Raw genomic sequence first — 27,456 nt, 5'->3', positions numbered from 1 at the left:
CTTGTTTCTATCGACACAAAATTAATCAGTCAATCCAAGAAGCAACATGTTATTTGAGCCACATTCGAGGATTATAACCTGGGAAGAACATCTCAGAAGGCTCTGAGAACTGTTTCACCTGTTAGAAGGGAAGGCACCATTACACAACTTTGTTGAGACCAAAGGCTGTACATCTAATGACGTATTATTGACAGTTTACATAATCCAGATCTGAGCAGCCTCGTGGAAGGTCATGTGACCCCTTATAAGATGAAGAAGGAAGGTTGTCTTCTAAGGAGTTGCCTGGTTGACATAGAAGAATGTTGCTCTTCATGTTTGGGAGGTCTTCCTGTTTTGAGGAGGTTTGGTCGATGCATAAGGCAGATACACAACGCCCAGTGCAGGGAAAGAGGGTGCCAAAGGGCAGAGAAGGAATTTTTGTTTAAATTGTTCTTATCTTCATATCATAAAGTATGAATTTTATGTCACAACTGAATAGTTTTATCCTTTTCTCCATGTGTCGAACATCTTTCTTTAGATCTATTCCAACCTGTTTTATATGTGTCCCTATTATAAATATTATCCTCTTTTATTGCATTTTCTGTTTCTTTCTGGTATATAGAAATAACATTGATTTTTGTTCCTTTTTTTTTCTTTTTTTCCTTTTTAGGGCCACACCCGAGGTATATGGAAGTTCCCAGGCTGGGAGTCAAATCAGAGCTACAGCTGCCAGCCTACGCCACAGCCACAGCCACAGCCACAGCAACACTGGATCCAAGCCACATCCGTGACCTACACCACAGCACACGACTACATCCTCATGGATACTAGTTGGGTTCATTAACTGCTGAGCCACAAAGGGAACTCCCTGTTCCAGGGTTGTGTATCCTGTTGACTACCAAATCCTCTTTTACTCTGAGGTATTCTATGTCGACAAGCACATTATCAGCAAATAACAATAGCTCTGCTTCTTCCATTTCAATCCTTTGACATCTTTTTACTTTTCCCCTCATACGGCCATGGTTCAGACCTCCAGTTCAACGCTGAATGAAAAATCATGATCTGGGGCATCCATGGCTTGTTCCTGATCTTAAGGAGAAATGCTTTCAACATTTTGTCATCAAGTGTTGCTACTATGATTGTTCCGTCTTGTTTTGGTAGATATTCTCCCCATTGAAGGAAATTCTATTTATTCCTAACTTGCTAAAAAGGCTTTTGCTTTTTTTTTTTTTAAATAAGTATGTTTCTTAACTTCCCAGCATAAGGTTTTTCTATTGATCTTTTTGTTATTTTTTTCCAAAATCTTTTTTCTTTTGGTGTATTTACATACCATATGCATCACCCATTTCAAGCACACAATTCAATGTTTTTTAGTAAATCTACTGTGTGTGTAAAATCATCAACACAATCCAATTTTACAATATTTCCATCATCCCCCAAAGACCCCTCATGTCCATTTTCAGTCAATCGCTACCCCCCAGGTAAACACCAATCTGCTTCCCGTATCCATAGTTTTGCCTTTTCTGGGTATCTTATACAAATGGAACCATACAATATGTGGTCTTTTTTTCATTTGACGTCTTTCACTGAGCATAATATTTTCAAGGTTCAGGAGTTCCTGCTGTTGCTCAGCAGGTTAAGAACCTGACATAGTGTCTGTGAGGATACAGGTGCGATCCCTGGCCTCACTCAATGGGTTAAGGATCTGGCATTGCCACAAGCTGTGGTGTAGGTCACAGATATGGCTTGGATCTAGTGTTGCTGTGGCTGTGGTGTAGGCCTCCGTTGCAGCTCCAATTCCCCCCCTAGCTTGGGAACTTCGATGTGCTGCAGGTGCAGCCCTAAAAAGAAAAAAGAAAAGAAAAAGGGAAAATATTTTCAAAGTTCATCCATGATAGTAGCATGTATTAGTAGTTTATGCCTCTTATTGATGAAAAGTATTATATCATATGAATATAGCACTTTTTTTTCCCTCACTCACCAGTTAAAAGACATTTGTATCTTTTCCACTTTTTGGTTTTATGATGACTGTTGCTATGAAATTTCCTGTACAAGTGTTTCTAGGGGTCGAATTAGAACTACAGCTGCCAGCCTCATGGATACTAGTCGGGTTTGTGGACTGAGCCATGACCAGAACTCCTGATTTTGTTTATCTTGAGTGGATCTCTATGAGTCAAGTTACTAGATTGTTCAACATAAATTTAGGTCTAACTTTTTAAGAAACTGACAAGCTATTTTCCAAAGCGAATACACTCGTTTACATTCCAATTTCTTCCCATCCTTTCCCACAGTTACTATTGTCTGGTTTTTTTGATTATAGGCATCCTAGTGGGTATGAAGGAGCATATCCTCGTGGTTTTAAGTTGCATTTTCCTAATGACTAATGATGTTGGCCATCTTTTAATGTGCTTATTAGCTGTTCACGTATCTTCTTTGGTGAAATGTCTATTCAAATTTTTGTCTGTTTAAAAAATTGGGGAGTTCCCGTCGTGGCTCAGTGGTTAATGAATCCAACTAGGAATCATGAGGTTGCGGGTTCGATCCCTGGCCTTGCTCAGTGGGTTAAGGATCCAGTGTTGCTGTGAGCTGTGATGTAGGTCGCAGATGTGGCTTGGATCCAGTGTTGCTGTGGCTCTGATGTAGGCCGGCGGCTACAGCTCTGAATAGACCCCTAGCCTGGAAACCTTCATATGCCGCAGGAGTGGCCCAAGAAATGGCAAAAAGACCGAAAAAAAAAAATGGTGGTTGTTTGTCTTCTTTTTGAGTTGTAAAAGTTCTCTATATTCTGAATACAAGACCTCTCTCAGAATTATGACTTACAAATATATTCTTCCAGTCTGTGGCTTCTCTTTTCATTTCCTTTCTAGTGTCTTTTAGATCCCATTTTTTCCCTTAAATCAAAGGTATCAACTTTCTTACTTTTATGAATCACGCCTTTAGTGTTACATCTAAGAACTTTTTGACTAATCCAAAGTCAAGAAAAATTTTCTCCTATGGTTTCTTCTAAAATGTTTGTAGTTACAGCTCTTAAATTTTGGTCTGTGATCCATTTTGAATTAATTTTGTGTGAGATCTGAGTTAAGGGTCTCAACTGATCTGTTGTGCACACGAATATCCAATTCTTTCAGCACCAATTGTTGCAAGAATTTGTTATCAGTTTCTAACAACCTATTGTGGGCAGAGAATGAGGACCCAAGAGAGTAATTCTCTGAGGTTTGCAGAGATTTGCTTTATGACCCAGTGAATACCTGATTTTCATAAAAGTTCAACATGTGCCTCTAAAGACTGCGTTTCCTGTAGATGATGGGTATAGTGTTGCCTGTATATCCATTAAATCAAGCTTGAGACTATATCGGTTAAAATCTTCTATGTCCGTACTTCTTTTTCATGTCTGTTTGATCAGTCAATGACTGATTGAGGCATATTAAGATCTACTGATATGATAACAGATGTGTCTTTTTCTTCTTGTCGTCCTTTTGATTTGCAATGTATATATTTTAAGGCTGTGTTGTTAAGATTCGTACACGCTTTCTAGAGTTCCCAATGTGGCACAATAGGTTAAGACCCTGATCACAGTGGCTTGGGTGGCTGCAGAGGCGAGGGTAAAGGATCTGGCATTGCTGCAGCATAGGTCACAGCTGCAGCGTAGGTCACAGCTGCAGCTTGGATTCAGTCCCTGGCCCGGGAACTTGCATATGCCACAGGTATGGCCTAAAAAGAATTTTAAAAATTCCTACAAGATTTCCTTCTGATTTGATGATTTTATCACATACATAGGGACCCTCTTTATCTCCAGCAATATTGTTTTGCCTTCGAGTCTGCCTTGTCTGATACCGACATCTTTCAGGGAGAGGGTCCAGGGGCTGTGTACATGGAAGATTTGATGAGGTGAGGTGAGGCGATAAATACTGCCGAAAACATAGGAGCATCTTTGCTCAGGACTTTTCCCTCTTTTCCCTCCCAGCCAGGCCTGCATCCTTACACTAATCCAAGGACACCCTCATTGACAGGCAGCATCTTTTCCTTGGAGCGCCCCAGAACCCCAACGATGTCAACATGTTCAAATCACACGTTGTTTGGTATAAGGAAGCAGAAACACGACAGAGAGAGAAGGCTCTGCCTTTCAAAGCTAGACAGTCCCTGGAAACTTTAGTATGTCAACTGATATAAGGATAAGAGGAACATGAAATGTTTGGGGTTCTAGATTTTTTTTTTTTGTCTTTTGTCTTTTTAGCCACACCCACGGCATATGGAGGTTCCCCGTCTAGGGGTCTAATTGGAGCTGTAGCCACCAGCCTATGCCAGAGCCACAGCCACAGCCACACAGGAACCAAGCTGTGTCTGTGATCTACACCACAGCTCTTGGCAACGCCGGATCCTTTACCCACTGAGCGAGGCCAGGGACTGAAGCTGTGTCCTCATGGAGGCTCGTCAGGTTCCTTTCCACCGAGCCCCAGCAGGTACTCCAGGTTTGAGATTTCTTTTCTAAGGTGCGATGTCTCCACATGTGTGGAGTGCCAAAGCACTGCCAGTTTCTCCTGCAGTCCCACCTGGACTCAACAGAAAGGCGCGGGAAGTCAGATTTTAACATACGTGACCTCTGAGGCAGTCAGATCGGTGGGCAAATGGGGGTGAGACGTTCTCCCTACCCACATGTCATCCCCACACACCCAGGGACACAGCGCCTCCCCTTCCTCACCTGTTGGTGCCTGTAACTTTCTTGGGCCAGGAGAGCAGACCCCAGCTGCCTGAGAGAAATACCCTCCCCCAGCGTGGATGGAGACCTTGGACTCAACAGACACATCAAAAGAAATCTCACTTATTCTGTGGCACATCCGTGGAAGCCCTGATTTCATCTAGTTCACACGGCAACCCCATGAGGAAGTATGGGCATCATTATTTTACGAATGAGAATGCTTAGGCCTAAATAAACTGACTTTCCAATGGATACTCAGCTAGTACGTCACAGAACCAGGACTTGGAACCCCGCACTTCTTAGCTTCCTGTCTGAAGAAGAAACCAGAGAACCAGGCTTTCATAGAGAAGAGTATTCGATCTGCATGGAGCAGCAAGGAGCACAGGCAGGGGTCAACTCCCTTCTGAGTCCTGGTACTTGGTACAGGGGGACATCAAGCAGGCACAGAGGGCCGGAAGGGACAGGAACCTAGGTGTCAATCCAGCTCCATCACCCTTCAGCCTGGATGACACGGGGCCGTCACTTAACCTCCTAAGAGCTAACTAGCTGAGCTAATATGACTTCCTTTTTGGAAGACAATGATGAGCCTCCATAGCATAACACAGGAAAAACACTTAGGTTCCAATGGTGTTTTCTTAGACTCTGTATTTGTCTATTCGGCATTCATCCATCACAGGGCCCATTGTATTAACGATATTTTTTGCATTTTTTTTTTTCTTTTTTGCCCACCCCAGGGCATAAGGAGTCCCCAGACAGGGATCGGATCCGAGCCACAGTTTCAACTTGCACCACAGTTAGGGCAGCGCTGGATCCTTTAACCCACCATGCTGGCCAGAGATTTAACCTGTGTCCCAGAGCTAATCCTTTGCACCCCTGGGAGAAACTCCCCTCCCCCCCCCCCTTTTCTTTATACTTGATGTGCTGGTATTTTGGGGCTTTGCAGACCCAGGAAGAGACTGCCTCTCCCGGTGCTGCTGATAACAACCTGCCCAGGAGCATGCCTTTCACCTTTCCTGTGCAACCCAGCCCGTCCTGAGTCTCCACTTCCTTAACCACCTCCTGTTTCACGCTCACACTCAGTATTTCCCCAGCCCTCAATCATCCCAGGGTCAGGTACCAGGCACTAGAAACCACACTTAGTGTCCAAAGCCCACCGGAATTAATTACCCTAGCTGTTTACCTTGTCCTGTCTTCACTGCAGGAAACCCAGTGAAGGCTCCGGCCTAGACGTTTCCCTTGCGCCTTCCTGTTTCCTGACCAACACGGGTGCTTTCCCCTGCGACTGCCCAGAGCCCCCCTCTGGGATCTGTGAGCACAAGAAACTTCCTCCCGTCAAGCCTCGTGGCCACACCAACTTTACCATCTCATATTCAGCATGACCATTCTTAGAAGAGCCTGGCAATTTCTGGCCTATAGTAAACCTTCAATCATAGTTGCTACTGTTACTACTGTGGTGAGCATTCTAAACCAGCTTCCTATTTGTTATGTGAACATAAACAAGTCCCTTTCCTTTCTGGGCCTCAGTTTCCTCAGGCATTCATGGAAACCCAACCTCAGTGGGGTGGTTTTGAAGATGGAATCTGTAAAATGCAGTCTATTTTCTCTTTTCCTCCTCTGTCTCCTTCTCGTATTTTGAGACCTCTTGGGCCAGAGATATGAACTAGGCAGAGTCAGAGGCTGGAGCAATTCTCCTTGCTCGTATCTGGCACATAGTAGGTGCTCAAGAAATAGGTGTTGAATGATTAGAGGATCTGCTGAATTCCCTTAGCAGACACTCGATCAGTGATTCTTGAAGGATCACCTGGGGAGCTTTTAAAACTTACCAGTGCCCTCATCAAATGCCCAGCTTTCATCTGGGGGGTAGACCCAGCATTGGGTGGAGGGCGATTGGAGCCCCTGGTCTACACTACGGCAGTGTAGAGACTCACAGTTTGGAAGATTAACAGAAAATGTCTTAGTATATAGACCTTGTTGCATTTTTGCACATTGCTTTGGGGACTGCTTCTGAGACCCTTTTGGATCTGGAGACTCTGATCCCTTCTCCCCTTTCTCTTCAGGCTGCCTATGGCAGATCCAGAAGGCACCTTCTAGGACCGTGCCATGAGTGCGGCCCTTTTGCCCAAGAACCTCTTCTGGGCAAGGACTAGTTCAGGCTTTAGTTGATGGAACAGGGTTAACGTCAAGGGCCTTTATGTCGGTTCCCCAGGGTGGAGCAGGGCGGCGCAACCAGTCTGAATGCTGGGCCCACTGACGATGCCCGTTGCATGGTATTTGCCTAAGTTTATGGGCCTGTGGGCTTAGGTGACACCATGTTGCAATCTTGCAACACCCTCAGAGTGAAAAGAGATTGGATTTTGGAGTTGCAGAGAAGGGGGCGTTCAGTCCTACGGGCCCATCACCAGCTGTGTGGCCTTCGGGATCTCTGGGCCTCGTTTCCTCCTCTGTGGCACGAGGGTGCTAATGCCTGTCTCTGGGAGCTGCTGGGAGAATCCAGTGCTGTAACGCGTATGAGACATAGCACCCAATTAATGGGAGTCTTTTCTTGGCTTTTCAGTTTAGTTATTGCATCAGCTGTTTTCCTAGTTTTCCCCCTTGGCTTATTAAGTAATAGCTGTAGAAGTTTATAACAGGTCACCCACTGGCAACCTGCATCCTTATTTTGATTGGGTTTCAAAGTGTTTTACAAAAATCCAACTTAATTGCCAACATTTAAAAATGAGAGCACTTACATAAAAATCTGGATTTGTGGCTTCATTAGAAACATCTGCATGACCACAACTGCTGGAACGAAGGGCTGGCTTCTCGCTCTGCTCACAGCTTTCCTGATTCCACTGCCTTCCACCTCATCACCCCTCATCTCCTTGGGTTCCCAGAATAGCTGCCCGCTAAGAGCTTGGGGTCCTAGCATAAGCCCCAGTTTATAAAGTGCTTTCACCTCGTCCGTCTCACTTGAACCCTACCCACGAGGGGGATGTTACCATTATCCCTCATTTCGCAGGGAAAGAAACGGAAGCTGAGATGTTATGTGACCGACTCAGAGCTGTTTATACCAGTAACAACAATAAATAGCTAATATTTATTGGGTATTCAACATGTGCCCAGCATTATTCTCAGCCCTTTACATGTCTTAATTTAATTATCACAACAATTTCATCACACGTTTTCATTACCCCTATTTTACAGATGAGGAAATTGAGGCAGAGAGAGGGCAAGTAACTTCCTCAAGGTCACACAGCTGGAAAGCACAAAAAAACCCAAGCCTTCTGAGTCCTAACCTGTGCCTATTCTACTGCAGGAGAGCTTCGCCTTCCTTCCTCCCTTTCTCTTTTTTAACATATGCAAATCTATGGGCCCCAGCTTCGGGTAAGATTTTGAAAGGGCTTTTTTAGTTTAGTTTAGTTTAGTTTTTGGTGGGGAGTGGGTGGGACCTCGTTTTGTAGTATTTATTTCCTGCTGTATCCTCAGCACCTAGAACAATGCCTGGCATGTCGCATCAGCGTAAGAAACACAGCAATAAGCAATAGAAAGAATGTAGCCATAAAGGCATTATTCATTTCATTGGCTTGTAGTATTCCTGGTGTCTGTAAATAAGGTAATTGGTTAACTAATTAGCATAAAAGTGAGGCCCTACCATGTGGGCATGTAATGGATTCCCTGCTCTTGATTAGCTCAAGACCAGATAAGAAACACTGACAAATAAAATTCAAATACGGGATATATATGGACATAAGTCACTTGCCAAGAGAATTATTTTTTCCACTAAAAATGATCAATGATCCACTTAAATATTTTCTTTTTTTTATCTTTTAAGTTTTTTTCATAATGGTTTTTCTTTTTTTCCATTATAGCTGGTTTACAGAGTTCTGTCAATTTTCTACTGTACAGCAAGGTGACCCAGTCACACAGACACATTCCTTTTTCTCACATTATCATGCTCCATCACAAGTGACTAGATATAGTTCTCACTGCTATACAGCAGGCTCTCACTGGATATTTTCAATAAAGGCTAAAAATATATGATCAAGTCAGATTATAGTGATAATTATCTTACTGAGTTTTTATTTCCAGTACTGAAGTTGGGTCCATGAGACAGGAAAACCTGGAGTCTTGGAAAATATTTATGATGAAAACCCGAGACAAAAATGCAATTTGAAAGAATTTCCTGTTTAAATATTCCCATGTAGCTGGGATAGGCTCACAGGGATCCAGCAGAGATACTGAAGTTTAATATGTTTGATTAAACCAATTTCTACCGCTGATTCTCTTCCTGGGGGTTCTGGAAAGTCCAGGCAAAGACCACAGCATTCCAGAAACAGATGGGAAAATAAAGCCTACACTTTTTTTTTTTTTTTGTCTTTTTAGGGCCACACCTGTGGCATATGGACATTCCCAGCCTTGGGGTCAAATCGGAGCTGCAGCTGCCGGCCTACACCACAGCCACAGCAACGCCAGATCCGAGGTACGCCTGCAACCCACACCACTGCTCATGGCAACGCTGGATCCTTAACCCGCTGAGCGAGACCAGGGATCAAACCCATGTCCTCATGGATACTAGTCTGGTTCGTTACCACTGAACCACAATGGGAACTCCAAGCCTACACAATTTAAATATTCAGTATGCATTTCAAGAAGTTCAATATATCCAAAGAAGATGAGAGAATATTTTGAAGAGAGACCTGCACTCCCCTTGGCAGTCTTATTCACAATAGCCAAGACACGGGAACCACCAGAGCCCACTGGCCTCACAACTTCACTGCCGAAGGAAATGCCATGGCAGTGGGCATGTCAGTGGGCACAGCATGCAGACTCATTGCCCTGCCCCACTCCATAACCCTGTGTGAAGACGGTTAAAATTCACTGTGTTCCATCAAGCAATACCTGAACTGGCTCCTGCCCAGAACAGGGCAAGACTGCTACACCCAGACCTAGAAGGTGGGGGAGCACCCTTCCTGCCACCACTGCCCACCAGTCCGTTTGTGCCTATAATGCTGTGTCCTTCCTTTTTCAATTGAAAAAAAAAAAAAAAAAAAACTGCTTCAGGAGATCCCATAGTGGCTCAGCGGAAACTGACTAGCATCTGTGAGGATGCAGGTTCAATCCCTGGCTTCGCTCAGTGGGTTAAGGATCCAGCGTTGCCGTGAGATGTAGTGTAGGTCACAGACGTGGCTTGGATCCCGTGTTGCTGTGGCTGTGGTGTAGGCCAGCAGCTATAGCTCTGATTCGACCCCTAGCCTGGGAACCTCCATATGCCATGGGTGCAGCCCTAAAATGACCAAAAAAAAAAAAAAATGCTTCAAAGAAAACATGTTCAGTGCTGAAAAGAAAGACAAACACAAAAAGATCTTGTTGGTTTTTTTGTTTGTTTGTTTTTTGTTTTGTCTTTTGTCCTTTTAGGGCCACACCCGCAGCACATGGAGCTTCCCAGGCTAGGGGTCTAATTGGAGCTGTAGCCGCCGGCCTACGCCACAGCCACAGCAGTGCCAGATCCAAGCCATGTCTGAGACTTACACCATAGCTTATGGCAACACCGGATCCTTAACCCACTGAGCGAGGCCAGGGATCAAACCCACTACCTCATGGTTCCTAGTCAGATTCATTTCTGCTGTGCCACGATGAGAACTCCAGATCCTGTATTCTAACACTCAGAAATAGTTTTTAGTTTATACTCCTAAACATTTTTCTATGTTTAAATATACATATATATATATTTTTTTTTTTTGCCAAAGCTTTCATAGTGCTTCTTTATTTTCTTTTTCTCTCGTGCTAAAATATACATAACACAAAATTTATCCTTTTAACCATTTTTAGGTGTAAAGTTCTGTGGCATTAAGCACACGTAGATTATCATGCAAGCATCACTGCTGCCATCTCCAGAATTTTTTCATTCGTCTTTCCCAGCTGAAACTCTGTACCCGTTCAACACCGACTCCCGGTTCTCCTCTTCTCCGGCCTCTGGCAACCATCATTTTACTTTCTGTCTCTGTGAATTGGACTAGTCTCTGTACCTCATATAAGTTGAATAAGATAGTATCTGTCTTCTTGTGACTGGCTTATTTCACTTAGCACAATATCCTCGCAGTTCATCCGAGTTGCAGCATGTGTCAGGATTTCTTTCATTTTTAAGGCTGAATAATATCCCATTGTATGAAACACCATATTTTGTTTATCCCTTCATCCATCTATGGACACTTGGTGGCTTCTATCTTTTAGTGCTGCTATGAACACGGGTGTGCAAATACCTGTTTGACTCACTGCTTTCAATTCTTCGGGGATGTGTGTCCCAAAGTGGAATTGCTGGATCACGTATATACTGCTTTCTTTTTCCAGTTTTTAAAAACTGTGCTGAAATACACAGAAAATATACTGTGCCGTCTTGAGCATTTTGAGTATGGCTCAGTGGTATGAAGTTCATTCCTTTTGTTATGCAGTCCCCACTACCCTCCGTCTCCAGAGCTCTCATCTTCTTGTGAAACTGAAAGTCTGCACCCCTGAAACAGTGACTCCCATTCTCCCTCCCCCAGCCCCTAACAACCACCACTCTAATTCCTGTCTGTATGAAGCTGACTACTCTAGCAACCTCATACAAATGGCATTGTCTAATATCTGTCATTTTGTGACTGGCTCATTTCACTTAGTATAGTGGCCTCAGGGTTCAGCCCTGGTGTAGGGGATTGCAGACTTTCCTTCCTTTTTTGAGGCTGAATAAAATTCCATTGTGTGTGTGTATATGGCATTTTCCTATCTATTCATCTCTCATTGGACACCTGGGTTGCTTCCTACGGTTAAGTATGGCATATATTCTTCTTCTTCTTTTTTTTTTGTCTTTTTGCCTTTTCTAGGGCTGCTCCCGTGGCATATGGAGGTTCCCAGGCTAGGGGTCTAATCAGAGCTGTAGCTGCTGGCCTACGCCAGAGCCACAGCAACACTGGATCCTTAACCCACTGAATAAGGCCAGGGATCGAACCTGCAACCTCATGGTTCCTAGTCGGATTCGCTCACCACTGAGCCATGACGGGGACTCTGAAGTATGGATATATTCTTAATTTAATATATTATGGACATCTTTTCACAGAAATAACCAAATTTCTCCAAGGTCTTTTTTTTTTTTTTTGTCTTTTTAGGGCCACACCCATGGCATATGGACATTCTCAGGCTAGGGGTCAAATCAGAGCTGCAGCCTACACCACAGTCACAGCAATGTGGGATCCAAGCCACATCTGTGACCTACACCACAGTTCACGGCAATACTGGATCCTTAACCCCCTGAGCAAGGCCAGGGATCGAACCCACATCCTCGTGGATGCTAGTCAGGTTCATTACCACTGAGCCACAACGGGAACTCCCCCCAAATTCTTTTTAGTGCCTTTTTATTGTCCATTATACAGCTGTTCCACAATTGAGGTGAATAATCCCTGATTATTGAAAATTTGGTTTGTTTCAAAAATGTTGCTATTATAATTAATGTTGGAATGAACACCCTTGTGAATAACATCGTTGCATGCCTGGCTGATGAAAGAGTAAGCACAGCATTTAAGTTTTTGGTCCCTGCTGCTAAGCCCCTTATTCCCACCAGCCTCCCTTCCCAGGCCTGAGCCCGAGCAGGCTTTGAGTCAGGCACCCATCCCCCAAGACCAGAGAGCACTGTGGTGTCCAGGCAGCCTGTACCTACTGGCACTGAGCACCACAGGGCTCTTGCAACAGCAGCTGACCAGGCCTCCCACTGCTCACCTGTCAGGCGTCCTCAGGTGGCACTCTCCCCAGGGAGCCAAGTCGAACCCCTGTGTGTGCCATGCAGCAAAGGGCTCTTCATCAGAGAAAATCCGATTACACAGAAATATTCTTGGAGTTTTCGTCGTAGCTCAGTGGTTAACGAATCCGACTAGGAACCATGAGGATCTGCAAGTTCGATCCCTGGCCTCACTCAGTGGGTTAAGGATCCATCGTTGCCGTGAGCTGTGGTGTAGGTCGCAGATGCAGCTCAGATCCTGCATTGCTGTGGCTGTGGCGTAGGCCGGCAGCTACAGCTCTGATTCGACCCCTAGCCTGGGAACTTCCCTACGCTGCAGGTGCGGCCCTTAAAAAAAAGAAAGAAATGTGCTCAATTACCTCCAACAAAAGGGGGGATTTATGGGAAGGGAGACGGAAAACCCTCAGAGAACTTGAAGTTGAGGCCACTCGGGCTTCCCAGGGGTTGAGAGCCAGGAATGGAAAGGTTAGGAGTCCAGATTACTTCCCATCCCCCTGGAGCCACCTCCTGTCTCAGGTGTGTTTCTCTGCATCACTTTCAGTCTCTCTATCTTTCTGTACAGACCAGGTGGGTCCCCTACAGCCTACCTTAGTGAACCACGGGTCCCACCTCCAGTGGGATCTGACCTCTCCACTTAAGCATCATCAGGAGGAACAGGGGCCTCTGGGTCCCAATTCCAAATGCCTGGGAGACAGCGGCACTACCTAGATGAGGCATCCACGTGGGGAAAGGGACACACGGGAGCTGAGCCCACTCCTCATGCCGAAGTCATGGCTGGAAGACTGGACACGAAGCTCCAGAAAGTTCTACATCCCTAGGGACGCCATGCCTGCTCGGTGACTCTCTTGAGCACGTCCAGCTCTCAGGCCTTGCTGGGCTCAGTGAGGGCTGGGAGAACTGGAGACTCGTGCAAGATTCTGCAGGGAGGAGGCGTTGTACTCAGGGGGAGAGAAGGAGTGTGTGTAGGGAGAGGTGGGCGGGGCCAAGGCAGTTGACCAGGGATGCCGAAGTGCTCCAGGACCAGCCACAGGGGACCCGGTCCCTCTCATGCTTAGGCCCCGAAGACAGAGGGGCAGGAAGGAGACGTCCCTGGAACTGGAGGGGGCTGAAGCCAGCCGTCAAGGGTCAGACAGGGAAGGTCACAGCCACTGTCCAAACTGCAGGCCAAGCAGAGGAGGCAGAGGAAGAAATACCCAAATGCTTCGTCCTCCCACCGGACCTGAAGTCAGAGGACAAGGCACTCAAGCCACGAGTTGAGAAGATTCGGGCTCCCGGGGCACAGAGGAGGGCGGAGGCGGATGGAGACTGGATGTGGTGGAAAATGACCAACCCCGAGGGGTATGACAGGCCATTCCTAGGACATGATAAGCATTTGACCCCTGACTCTTGTCATTTCACTCCTGGGAAAGTATTTGGAGGATATGATGCAAATGTAAAAATTGCAATTGTACTGAACTTTGGAAGGCAGTGTGACTTAATGACAAAGTGTGGGTTTAGAAGTCAGAACACACTGTAGTCCAGGCTCCCCTGCTTCCCAACTTCATGGGCTGTGGGGGACATGTTGATTTACTTCTTAGAACCCCATTTTCGGAGTTCCCGTTGTGGCTCAGTGGTTAACAAATCTGACTAGGAGCCATGAGGATGCAGGTTCGATCCCTGGCCTCACTCAGTGGGTTAAGGATCTGGCGTTGCCGTGAGCTGTGGTGTAGGTTGTAGACGCGGCTTGGATCCCATGTTGCTCTGGCTCTGGTGTAGGCCAGCAGCTACAGCTCTGATTCGACCCCTAGCCTGGGAACCTCCATATGCCGCAGGAGCGGCCCTAGAAAAGACAAAAAGGAAAAAGAAAAAAGAACCCCATTTTCTTCCTCTGTAAAACCCATTTCCCCTGTCAAACCCTTTTTTTCTTCAAAGCATATTTTTTAGTTGATTTACACTGTTGTATTAGTTTTGGGTGTATAGCAAAGTGATTCATATATGTATACACACACACACACACACACACACACATAAACATTGTGGGTTATTGCAAGATATTGAATGTTGTTCCCTGCGCTATACTGTAGGGCCTTGTTATCTATTTTCTATATAGTAGTGTGTATCTGCTAATCCCAACTTTTTTTTTTGTCTTTTGTTGTTGTTGTTGTTGTTGTTGCTATTTCTTGGGCTGCTCCCTTGGCATATGGAGGTTCCCAGGCTAGGGGTCTAATCGGAGCCGTAGCCACCAGCCTACGCCAGAGCCACAGCAACGCGGGATCCAAGCCGCGTCTGCAACCTACACCACAGCTCACGGCAACGCCGGATCCCCAACCCACTGAGCAAGGGCAGGGACCGAACCCGCAACCTCATGGTTCCTAGTCGGATTCATTAACCACTGCGCCACAACGGGAACTCCTAATCCCAACTTCTAATCTGTCCTTCCCCCCTACTTTTCCACTGGTAACCCTAAGCTTGTTTCCTATGTCTTTGAGTCTGTTTCTGTTTCATAAGTTCATTTGCATCATTTTTTAGATTCCACGTATAAGTGATATCATATGATATTTGTCTTTCTTTTCAAAGAATTATTGATGGACAGGCTTAGATAAAGCCACATGGTGGGACGTGTCATGGCCTGTGGCATCGTAGGCCCAACACAAACGGTGGCTATTATTGCTGCTATTTTTCACCGCAACATTATCTATAACAAAGAGTCTGGAAATCGCCTAGTTTCCTAACAATAGGGAGATGATTAAGTCATCAAGGCTTGCAATGTCACCCTACGCAATAAACCATGAACACAGCGGTAAAGACCGTGGGGCGACAAGGGACAGGATCTCCATTCTACAGCTGAATGCGAAGGGAGCATGGCAAATGCTAGTTTTACGATACTCTTAGGTATAATGCGTGGAAGAGAATACGAAGAAACGGAGGCAATCACTATGCCTGGAGAGGATCATGGGCACTTTTTGTTTGTGTCTTTCGAAAAAAACTTCTTGGGTGGTTTTAACCATGTTTATGTAAACACAGTATCCAAAACTCAGACAATGATTTGACCTGAACAAAAGTCATTTCTTTCCATGAGTGACAGTAATTCTTTTCCTGTGGCTGCTGCAACACATTATTACAAACTCAATGACTTAAAACAGAGGATTATTCTCTCACGGGTCCAGGGGCCAGAAGTCCTCCACACGGTGTTGGCAGGGCCGTTCCACCCCCCGGGGCTCTGGGAGGAATCAGCCTCTCCCCAGCTTCCGGAGGCCGCCAGCCACCCTGGGCCTGCCTCGGTTGGTGCTGGCTCTCTCCAGCCTCTACCTCCATCTTCACACCGGGTCTCCTCTGTGTCTGGGTGGCCTCCCTCTGCCTCATCCTTATAAGGACACTTGTCGTAGGATGCAGGGCCCACCCAGATAATCAATCATCGTCTCTCCACCTTACAATCCTGAATGTCATTTCACCTGCAAAAATCCTTTGACCAAATAAGATCTCATTCACAGATTCCAGGGAGGATGTGGACCTATCTTTTGGGGAAAGGCCACCATTCAACCCTTTCCAGGCCATGTAAGAGAATTCAGAAACTGAAGGGGAGGGAAACCACGCTGAAACATCAGAACAGGTGATGGTTATTGGGGGGGGGCGGAAATAATAGAGGAAAAAGAAGATAAATTCAACACAACAAGAACAAATAGAAATATTTGCTGAGTGGGTGGAATGAATTGAAGGGAACAGAGGATGAGCTGTAATAGAAGCCTGACGTCCTAGACTTACCTCCCAGCCTCAGTAAGAAACCACAGACTTAGTAAATGTCCGCTCTCCATTCATCCCTGTGCTGAAATCCCCTCCTCAGCTCTTAACCCAGTTTTGCTTCTAGCTTGTATCCTATTGGATAAATGTCTCACGTAGTCTGAAAGTGAAAATCAGGAATGGGTGCGTATACTGAGAAATAGAATCTATAAACAGAAGATAGCCGGATCTTATTTGACAATTAAACTCTGACCCACAACCTCTGCGGCAACCAGCTTGGGAAGCAAAACCACAACCTCTGCAGTTATCGGCCCCAAACAGTCAGGATGGGGTCAATCATGATCAGTTTTTTTAATCTTTGTCCCTATTTCCAACTCCCGTCTAGCCAAAGAAACCCAGATTTGCTCCCCAAACCAACTACATAAAGATGTCCACTTCTGGAGTTCCTGTCGTGGCTCAGTGGTTAACGAATCCAACTAGGAACCATGAGGTTGCGGGTTCGATCCCTGGCCTCGTTCAGTGGGTTAAGGATCCGGCGTTGCCATGAGCTGTGGTGTAGGTCACAGATGCGGCTCAGATCTGGCGTTGCTGTGGCTGTGGTGCAGGCTGGTGGCTACAGCTCGGATTCAACCCCTAGCCTGGGAACCTTCACGTGCCGCAGGAGTGGCCCTAGAAAAGGCAAAAAGACCAAAAACAAAAAAAGATGTCCCATTCTAGTCAACTATTCCACCTCCCCCTTCCTGCTTTGCCAACACCCTCCAATCAGAGCATCCCTGAAGCCCTCAATTTTTTTTTTTCACTCTGAAGCTTTGCTGCTCCCTAGCCTCTTTGAGTCTCTGCCAAATGCAGTGATGGTGGCTGACTCCCTTACTACACAGCAAGCTCTGAATCAGCCACTGTCGGTTCTCCTTGGGGTGGCCTTTATTTCCACAAGGCGATCTCTTCATTCTGCTCCACTGAGTGCATTTACATCCCTACCCCCCTGGCTATGACCACTGCCTAGAAAATTGAGTCACTCTAACTTGGCAGTGCTGGCACAGAGGACATGCTAAACAAATTATTGGCAAATGAATGAAGAGCCCTCTAAATGAAGGCTAAGTGTGTGCAACAGCTCCAAGTTGTTAGATTAAATTCTGGGGAGTAAGTCGAGAAGACTTATTTTAGGGAGATTCCAGTGAACTCTTGGTTATTCTGAATTCTCTGGAAAATGGAGCTTTCTAGTTCATTGAACTTTCTAGTTGACTCAATCAGAGAATGCCCTCACCTATGGCCCTCACTTCACAGACCTTAATGATTCTTAAAGATGCAGATGGCATAATTTCACAAATGTTGCTGTGAAAAGTCTTAAGTGCCAAACAAAATGAGTAGAAGTTGGATGGTGCCAGCTGTTGGGCTATGCCCACCTAGGGGGCTATTTTAGAACTAGGTGTTCAACAGGAGTTTTTTTTCTTTTTACTTTTTTTTTTGGTCTTTTTAGGGCCACACCCACATTATATGGAGGAGACTCTCAGGCTAGGGGTTGAAACAGAGCTGTAGCCACTGACCTACACCACAGCCACAGCAACGTCAGACCAGAGCCACATCTGCAACCTACACCACAGCTCACGGCAATGCCAGATCCTTAACCCACTGAGGGAGGCCAGGGATCGAACCTATGTCCTCATGGACACTAGTCAGATTCATTTCTGCTGAGCCACAGTGGGAGCTCCAGGAGCTTATTTTCTTACTATTCATTGCTCATAAAATGGAATGCAAGCTGCTCTCATACCCTCCCCCACCGTGGGCTTCCTTGATACTCTTGGATGTTTAGTTGGTGGAGAAATAGACTGTTGGGTGGCTACTAGGGAGAAAGGTTGGAAGCAGCAGAGATGAAGAAGAGAGCAAGCCAGCAGGAAGAAGCTTCAGAAGAGGCTCCTGAAAGATGCTGTACCAAGAAAGGCCAGGGAGCAGGAAAGCCTCAGAGTGAAAAAAAATTGAGGGCTTCAGGGATGCTCTCATTGGAGGTTGTTGGCAAAGCAGGAAGGGGGTGGTGGAAATAGTTGACTAGAAGTGGGACATCTTTTTTTGTTTTTGGTCTTTTTGCCTTTTTTTTAGGGCCACACCTGTGGCATATGGAGGTTCCCAGGCTAGGGGTTGAATCAGAGCTGTAGCTGCTAACCCACACCATGGTTCACGGCAACAGGGGATCCTTAACCCACTGAGCGAGGCCAAGGATTGAACCTGCAACCTCATGGTTCCTAGTTGGATTCATTTCTGCTGCACCGCAACAGGAACTCCCCAAACAATCTTTTAAGACTAACCACAAGAGGGGGCTCTGGGAACGTGGTGCACTAAGAAATACCAGGAATCTGTCTTCCCACCTAGATAGCAATTGCTTTGGCAGACTCTATCTGATGTATCCAGGTGGTAGGCTGGAGTCTGTCCACACCTTGCAACTTACAGGAGAAGGCTTGGAGGGTAAATTTCTGTTAATTTTTGGTCAATTTCAGCTCTTTGTACAGTGGCAGCTGCCCAAACTCCATCCCAGCCACATGGTAGGTGTGTTCCTGGAACTGGAGTGGGCAAAAAGACCCTGTCCTCCAAACACTAGGGATCTGTGCACTGAGCAGTGATGGCTGCTTTTGATCACAGAGGCCCAGACAAAGAGGTGGGCCATCACTGTTGCTGTACCTTCCCAATTGTTGAAAGCCCCTACCATCCAGCTGAAGTGACTTCCAGAGGATTTAAAGGACAAGTGCCCTTTCCCATGTCACTTTTTCTTTTTTCACCTTTGGGAGACAGACATTAAACATGAGGAATTTCAAAAACAACTGCACATGCAGTGAAAATTTAAAAAGTGTGTGTGCCCAGAGAAAGGTTTGGAAAAGATCTGAGAAGACTTTTAATTCATACCTCAGGCTGGTCCTCAGCACAAAGACAACCTACAACAGTTTTAAAAAAACAGTAAACAAAACAATAACAAAAAACAGCCAACCCTTGGGAAGGGGGAGAATCTAATTTCCAGAGTCGCTACATTATTAGGTTCAAATGTCCAGTTTTCAATAACAACAACACAAAGATCACAAGGCATACAAAGATCAGGAAAATATGGCCCATTTGAAGTGGAAAAAAATCAACAGTAACTGTTCCTGAAAAAAAACCTAATAACGGATATACTAGACAAAGACTTTAAAGCAACCATCTTAAAGATCCTCAAAGAACAAAAGTGAGATGTGGGGAAACTCAAGAAATTGATGTATGAAATGGAAATATCAATAAAGAGAGAGAGAAAAAACCTAAAAGGAAATAAAAAAGAAACTCTGGAGCTGTAAAATACAGTAACAGAAATGAAAAATTCACTAGAAGGAGTCAAAAGCATATTTGAGCAGGCAGACGAAAGGATCCATGAACTTGAATACAGAACGGCTTCCTCTCAGTTATGTCTGGCCACTAAGGTGAAAAGAGAGTAATGGGGTGGCATGGTTTATGTGAGCTAAACAGGGCTGAAGATAGTCCTCTGAAATTCTCCCCAAAGTGACCCCACTGGAGTGTGAAGATATTAGGGAGAGAGAGAGAGAGAGACAAGGTGTGCTGTGGGTGGACTTCCCCATGACCAGAATGTGACTGAATTCTTAAATTACCAGGGTGGTTAATTTAATACATCAATTTGACTGGTCCGTGTGCCTAGATACTTGGTCAAACATTATTCTGGAGGTTTCTGTGTGGGTGTTTTTGGATGAGATTAATATTTAAGTTTGGTGAACTTCGAGTAAAGCCGATTGCCCTCTATAATGTGAGTGAGCTTCATCAAATAAGTTGAAGGCCTGACTAGAACAAAGACTGACCTCCCCTGAGCAAAAAGGAATTCTATCAGCAGATGATCTTTGGACTTGATCTATAATGCTTGCCTGGGTCTCCAGCCTGATGGGTTACCTTGCAGATTTTGAGCTTGCCCCTCAAAGCAATATGTGATTCAATTGTCAATTCTTTAAAATATGCCTCTATCTCTACCTTTCTATCTCTGCCTCCATTTCCATATCCATTTCTATCACCTCTATTCTGTCTCCGTCTCCATCTGTATCATTTTTAACTTCATCTCCATCTATCTCCATCTCTATCATCTCCATCTCTATCTCAATCCACACACTGTTGGTCCTGTCACTCTGGAGAAGACTAATTCAAGTACTTTCCATGCCAGGCAGTCCAGATGGGAGCCGATCAACCGCAGAGCCAATGTCAGGGGCTCTGTTTGATTGATTATTTGTGACTTCTTGGCAGAAGAAGATAATTTACTTCTTGGTAAATTATCCAAGAGCAGGAAGCTAGTTCACGTTGCATCAGAGTACCATCCCTGACTTCTTCCACTCATCCCCACTCCATTAATCCATCTTGTGACTGATTCTTTCCACTTCCTGAATTTTCTCTCTCTGATTGCTACCACCTTAGTCTGAGCCATCCAGAGAAATCCCCAGCCCTTCACACTGGGACCTCAACCACCTAACTTTCGCTAACTTCCAGCTTTGATCCTTGCCATTCCCAGCACTGGCTCCACAAGCCAGATGTGCAGAACTCTTTTTCACTACTAGTATAGATTATGATTTTTTTCCCCTTTTTTGGCAGCCCCATGGCATATGGAGTTCCTGGGCCAGGGATCAGATCTGAGCAGCAGTTGTGACCTCAAGCTGCAGTTGCAGCAATGCTGGATCTTTAATCCACTGTGCTGGGCCAGGATCAAACCTGCATTCTGGCACTCCCAAGACACAGCCATCCCATTGCACCACCGCGGGAACTCCTAGTCCATGTTTTGTTATGCCTCTGTGTTTTTCATTCATCTAACAAATCTCTAATAAGGATTGACCTTGTATTTGATCCTGTGCTAAGTGTGACTACACAATGCCAGGCCTCAGGAGCTCAGGGTCTAGGGGGAAGATAGGCTTGGGGACAGATAAAGGTGACCATGGGTTGGCAGTGCCCCAAGAAGGATCCTTACAGACTACAGAAAGAAAATACGCATGTGAAAAAGGCACTTTGCAGAGGGCTGGAACATCATATTTTCACACATGCTCTTCTCTTGGCTGCCTTGTACCTCCTCTCCAGTGAACTGAACCCACAGCTCAGTATCATGTCAGCCCAGCTAAATATCATCTCTGGACCCAGCAGAGTTACTGTAGCCTCCACTGTTTCCTCTTCACAGTCCCTACCATTTCAGATTTAACAGGGTCCTCACTTATCCCATGGAGTAATCCCTCCAAATACCCTACAAGTGGCCGAGTGTTTACTCTGCGCTGAGCGTGTGCTTGCCCTGGGACCACCCTGTGTGGCAGGTTCCGTGGGATCTCCATGGGCTCAGAAGGGTTAAGTCCCTTGCTCAGCATCCCAGGGCTCATGAGCTTCATCTTTTAAAACTCCAGCACCGAGCACCCCGCCCGGCACAGAGTAGATCGTCAATGTCAAATGAAGTGACATTTTTCAAAGTTGCACAGTTTTATGAGCTGAATAGAATGGAATAAAATAAGCTAGAGGTATTTGTCAGGGGAGACTTCAAAAGCAGAGAGCCTTTGCTTCTCTTTCACCACCACTGGCCATTCTTACTGTCTGAGCAGAAAGTGGGAGAGGGAAGCCAGATAGATGGTCCCGTTGGTACAGGTCCCAGCACCTTGCTGCCACCAGATGACACAGCGGGGAACACTGCACTTGGGAAAGGCCCGTCTGGGAAGCTCTCCCCGACACCATGTCCCTCTCCCTTGGGGGTGGAAGCTGAGGTCTCTCCTGGCTGGAGCTGGCCCTGCTGAAGGCCAAATATTTGCAGACAGGGATTTGCAAAGTCTTAAGCTCTTATGATCTCATCCGAATGGCTGGCTGTGGGAGGCCGGCTGGTTTTCCTAGGCCACCAGCTCTGGGGAGGTGAAAACGACCCCCCTTGGGCTCAGAGGCCTGGGCCTGGTTCTCAGTCCGGTCACTTTACAGCCAAGGGACGCGGAACCTCAGTTGCCTTTGCCATAAAATGGAAACGCTGATTGTTCTACCTCGGGGTTGTCATGAGAAGTAAGACGATACACGTGGGACGTGCTTTTAACTGCTTTTTGCTGTAACAGGCAAGGGATTGTTAGTCATTCAAAGAAGCCAGAGTTCCTCAAGCCGCCGTCTCAGAGCCATGCACCCAGCGTGGGGAGGACACCCTCGCTCGCAAATGCCAAGACGTCTAGACAACCCAGTCGGTTTATCTGAGTTTATTATTGCAAACCACACAACAGGGAAATGACTTGTTGAGCTGATTGGACCAGGTCTGGTTATTTATAGAGGCCCCTTGGAACAAGCCCAGGATCTGGCGACAGAAATCCTGGAAATGAATCCTAGATCCCCCATTTCTGTTTGTGTGAGCTGAGTGTTGTTTTTTCAGCTCTGAACCCGGGACTGGCATCTCCGCTTTGCCTGTGCCCTTTGACCCAGCAATCCTGCTCTTGGGTGCTAGCCCAGAGACATTCGCTGGCAGGTGTACCCCTCAGGGGACATGGTGGAGAACATGCATCATGCTGGCGTCTGTGGTAGCTGACCGGAGGGGCCGTGAAGGTTTTCACCACCAGAGGGAAGGGTGCGTAAGCTGTGGCTGGGACAGCTCTAGGATTCGGAGAGCGGACACAAGCAATGGTCTTAAACACACCTACAGCAAGAGGGTGACCCTTCAAAACAGAGCTGGGTGGCGTTCCCCTTGTGGCTCAGTGGGGTACGAACCCAACTAGTATCCACGAGGATGCAGGTTCGATCCCCGGCCTTGCTCAGTGGGTTAAGGATCCAGCGTCGCAGGGAGCGTCGGCGTAGGTCGCACACGTGGCTCAGAACCTGTGTGGCTGTGGCTGTGGTGCAGGCTGGCAGCTCCAGCTCCGATGGGACCCCTAGCCTGGGAATTTCCCTATGCTACAGGGGTGGCCCTAAAAAACCAAACCAACCAACCAAACAACAACAACAACAAAAATAAAAGACAGAGCTGGGTGACAACATAAAGGGCAGAACATGTATCGCAATACCAGGGACATGAATGAAAACAGAAGCACACACGAAACAGGAGACTATACCAGGACCCATGCATATTTATAGACCTGTATCAGCACAGCAGAATGGCGGCCCATGAGTGGAGATTAGCAACGAGGGGCAAAGCAAAGCCAGAAAAGGATGTCATGTGGACCAATGACAACAGTGAGCTTTTAAAATTTTAGGGGGCGGTACCCAGGGCTTGAGGAAGTTCCCAGGCCAGGGATCAAACCCACACCACAGCAGTAACCACAGCCACAGCAGTGACAACACCGGGTCCTTTACCCTCTGAGCCCCGAGGGACCTCCCAATAATGGGCAGGAGATACGATCAACTTGATTTCCTGCCTCAAAGATTAGGAAATGCCCTCCCTCGAGGTGTGGTCGGAATTACACACAATGTTCATAGGTGTCCTTGGCACGGGGTTTGGCACGTAGCAGGTGCTCCAGAAATGGCGGCTCTTTTTGCCGTTCGCTCACGGAGCACATTGGTACCAAGCACTACTTGGTGCTGGGCTTGGTGTGAGGAGCTATGGAAGAGGGAGACTGTATGGCTCAGGGACTGTATGCGAGGTGGCAGAGGGGTCGTGACAGCATCAGGAGAGGGAACCCTCATCCGGGATGGCAGCCACTTTTTCAAGGTCACACAGCAACTTCGGGATGGAGTTAAGAGCAGTCTCCAGGGTCCTTTCCGGAGCATTATCCGAGCCAGCCCCCTGGGCCTAGACCCCTGGGAGGGGAAGCTGTATCTCCTGTCAAGCCTTTTCCCCCAACAGCCCTCCCTGAGGCCCCTCCCTTGTTCTTTGTTTGTCTGTTTGTTTAGGGCTGCACTTGCAACCTATGGAGGTTCCCAGGCTAGGGGCTGAATCAGAGCTGCTGGCCTACACCACAGCCACAGCCAATGCCAGATCCAGGCTGCATCTGCAATCTTTGCTGCAGCTCACAGCAGGCCAGGGATCCTTAACCAACTGAGCAAGGCCAGGGATCAAACCCCATCCTCACCGACACTATGTCAGGTTCTTAACCCGCTGAACCACAATGTGACCTTCCCCTCCCTTGTTTATACACCAAGCTCTGTGTGTATATGTATTGGAGAAGGGAATTAACAGATTTGTGGGGTTTTTTTGTTTTGTTTTGTTTTTAGGGCCGCACACACAGCATATGGAAGTTCCCAGGCTAGGGGTCAAATTGGAGCTGTAGCTGCTGGCCTATGACACAGCCACAGCAACGCCAGATCCTTAACCCACTCAGTGAGCCAGGGATTGAACCTGCATCCTCATGGATACTAGTTGGGTTGTTACTGCTGAGCCATGATGGGAACTCCAATAGATTGTGGGGTTTTTTGGGGGTTTTTTTTTGTCTTTTTGCCTTTTCTAGGGCCACTCCTGTGGCATATGGAGGTTCCCAGGCTAGGGGTCTAATTGGAGCTGTAGCTGCTGGCCTACGCCACAGTCACAGCAACTCGGGATCCGAGCCTCGTCTGCGACTTACACCACAGCTCACAGCAATGCCAGATCCTTAACCCACTGAGCAAGGCCAGGGATCGAACCTGCAACCTCATGGTTCCTAGTTGGATTCATTAACGACCATGCCACGATGGGAACTCCCACCAATAGATTGTTTTTAAAGTGCTGTTTGGTAGCTAAAATGCATAAGGAGACAGAGGTGCAGCTCTATGGAGTCAGCCTCCTGCTCGTCCCCTTCTGAGTGACCTGAGCAACCCCAGGTCAGGGGCTCCCAATCAGAAGCAACGTCTACCCCCAGCCCTCAAAGCTGAGCCTCAAATCTTACCACTTAAATGCCACCCCAAGGAGAGTGAGAACTTTGCAATCGCCTTCTAGCCTTTATCATCCTTTTACTCATCCCTCAAATACCCTGTTTCCCCCAAATGACAAGAGGTCCTCCAGAGAGGAGGAGGGGGTCCCTGAGGGAGCCCAGAGCTCTGAGATCTGATGGAGGGGTGGGGAGAACTCTGGGCTGGCTCCTTGGGTAGCAAGTCCTTGGGACGGCTCCAGGGAAGTGAGGAGGTGGTCAGAGAATCCCAGAGAAGGAGGGGTGGACATGGCAAAGGAGAGGGAGCAGTCCCCAAGGGCTCTGCCAACATCCTGCCAGCTTTGAGTCACAGGGCTATAAAAGCCTTTTTTACAATGTCAAAAACTCTCAGAAGTTTTCCCACGGCTTTCAAAATGAGATTGGCAAAGAACTGAGTAACATACTGATTTTCCAGGACAAGCACATGTCAGATATGAAGAGAGATGAAGGGGGCAGCATCCTCTGAATGGTGGGAACTCTCCATCCCCTGGGAGTTCAGCACAGCCCGGAGCAAGGATAATGGAATAACGTGATGCTGAGGAGAGGTGGGATGGCTAAGACGCATGCGCACTTACTCTGCGCCCCCTCCCCCCCGCCCGGCACTGTGCTAAACCCCGACTAGATTATCTCCATTTAGCCCTCACACTGCAACGCTATGAGCTGGGCACTGCCATGTGCCCATTTTACAGATGAAGGGACAGTGCAGAGTTAGGGCTCACCCAGGATCACACTTTGGGAAGTGATAGAGCAGGACTGGAACCCAGATTGTCTCACTCCTGAGTCCACAGCCCTAACTGCTAAACAAATAGCAGCTTAGTTCGGTCATTAGGGATCCCACAGCATATGGCTGAGGACTCTGGATAAACAGATCCCAGGGTAGGAATCCAAGAGCGCATCATTCAGTGCTCATTTTCCCTTAGGAATATTTCTTAGGGAAAGGCATTCCAGGAAAAATCAGTCTCTAGCCTCTGGAGCATACTTTTTCTTTCTATAGACGATTATTGTCATTGGTATTTTATGACTTGCTCTCCACAAACCGAACAGCAGAGTCTCTCCCTGGGGTTTTATCACAGCTGACCTCCTTTCCATCGGAACTGATTTTCACGTGTTTTTCAGCACACTCAGCAGCATCACCGCTTATGGAATGTTTGAATGACGTTATTATAAGCGACTTAAAGAGATTTTAGAACACAAAAGCGAAATAAAAGCCATCACAAGTACTGAAGGCTAGTCTGGAGCGTGTAAACCACAGTTTGGTTCAGGCAACACTGGGGAGACGAGGCGGAGTTCTGTTTACCGGCTACAGTGGCGCCGCCGTGTGGCGAGAACATAAACACCATTCACGCTTTACTTGGATTGCCAAGGGGAAGCTTCTGAGCCGAGGGGTTAGATTTGTCACTGCCTGCCCTGCACCTCCCCGCAGGCTTTTGACCCCCTGTTCAGCTCTTAGACTAGATGGGCGCTACCCCTTGGCCCTCGGTCTCTAGAATTGAACTACTGCTGTCCGACTGGGTGCACTGTTTCCTGCAGGTTCTCTGGTCCTTAGCTCTCCGCGATTGCTGATGTTTGCCTCAGGTTGTGAGGCTTTGGAAACTGCCTGGATCTGGAGTGAGCTGCTTCAGAAAGGGTTGGATACTCTCCCGCAGGCCCTACACAGTACAGGCAAATGGCATTGCTGTTTTAGACTTGGGTCAGCTTGGTCCGTTGTCCCCTCCAGGGAAGAGGTTCAGATATGCAGCATTTTTAGTTTCATGTTGAATGCTCAGGGATTTGGCTCTCTGCAGAAGCTGCCAGGGTCTCCTCTGAGTCTTACTCTTCTAGGCTCCCGGTCGTTTCGCAGTGAAGACGCCTCCTGGAAGCCAAAGCCGCACTTCCCACATGGCCCCTCCTGCCAGCCAGGTACCTGAGATACGAGCTCCACCCAGGCCAGCTCCACCATCTGCTAATGGCTCCCCTGCTGCTGCACCTTGGCAGCCAGATCCGATGGCCCAGATGGCAACCCCTGCAACTGGTGCATCTGTGGGCTCTGCCCTCGGCCGCATGATAGGTCATGCCATCCCTCGGGGCTTCAGTGGAGGAAGAAATGCTGAGCTCCAGGAGCCTCAGGGACCCCAGCTGGCACAGCAGCAGGAGATTGGCCCATGCTTCAATGAGGTGAAATAGTTTTTGGTCACCAGGGTGCCCTTAAGCTTTGTGAGAGTTTCATCGAGGTGCCGAAACAGTGCAGAAGGGCAAATGGATTAGCTTAATCAAGACGCTCCATTGATGGAGTTCCCGTCGTGGTGCAGAGGAAACAAATCTGACTAGGAACCATGAGGTTGAGGGTTCGATTCCTGGCCTCACTCAGTGGGTTAAGGATCTGGCGTTGCCATGAGCTGTGGTGTAGGTCGCATACATGGCTCCGATATCAAGTTGCTGTGGCTGTGGTGCAGGTCAGCAGCTATAGCTCCGATTGGACCCCTAGCTTGGGAACCTCCATATGCCATGGGTGTGGCTCT

General features: G+C 47.1%; 1 pseudogene; it reads left to right on the top strand.

Annotated features, from left to right (window-relative positions):
- LOC125133397 (coiled-coil-helix-coiled-coil-helix domain-containing protein 2-like) overlaps positions 1–27,240 on the top strand; it is a 36,945-nt pseudogene extending 9,705 nt beyond the window's left edge.
- Positions 27,241–27,456: the final 216 nt, after the last annotated feature.

This window comes from Phacochoerus africanus, chromosome 8 (genome assembly GCF_016906955.1).
Source record: "Phacochoerus africanus isolate WHEZ1 chromosome 8, ROS_Pafr_v1, whole genome shotgun sequence".
Taxonomy (NCBI): domain Eukaryota; kingdom Metazoa; phylum Chordata; class Mammalia; order Artiodactyla; family Suidae; genus Phacochoerus; species Phacochoerus africanus.
Note: the sequence above shows the minus strand (reverse complement) of the source record. Positions and strands in the feature narration are given on the sequence as shown.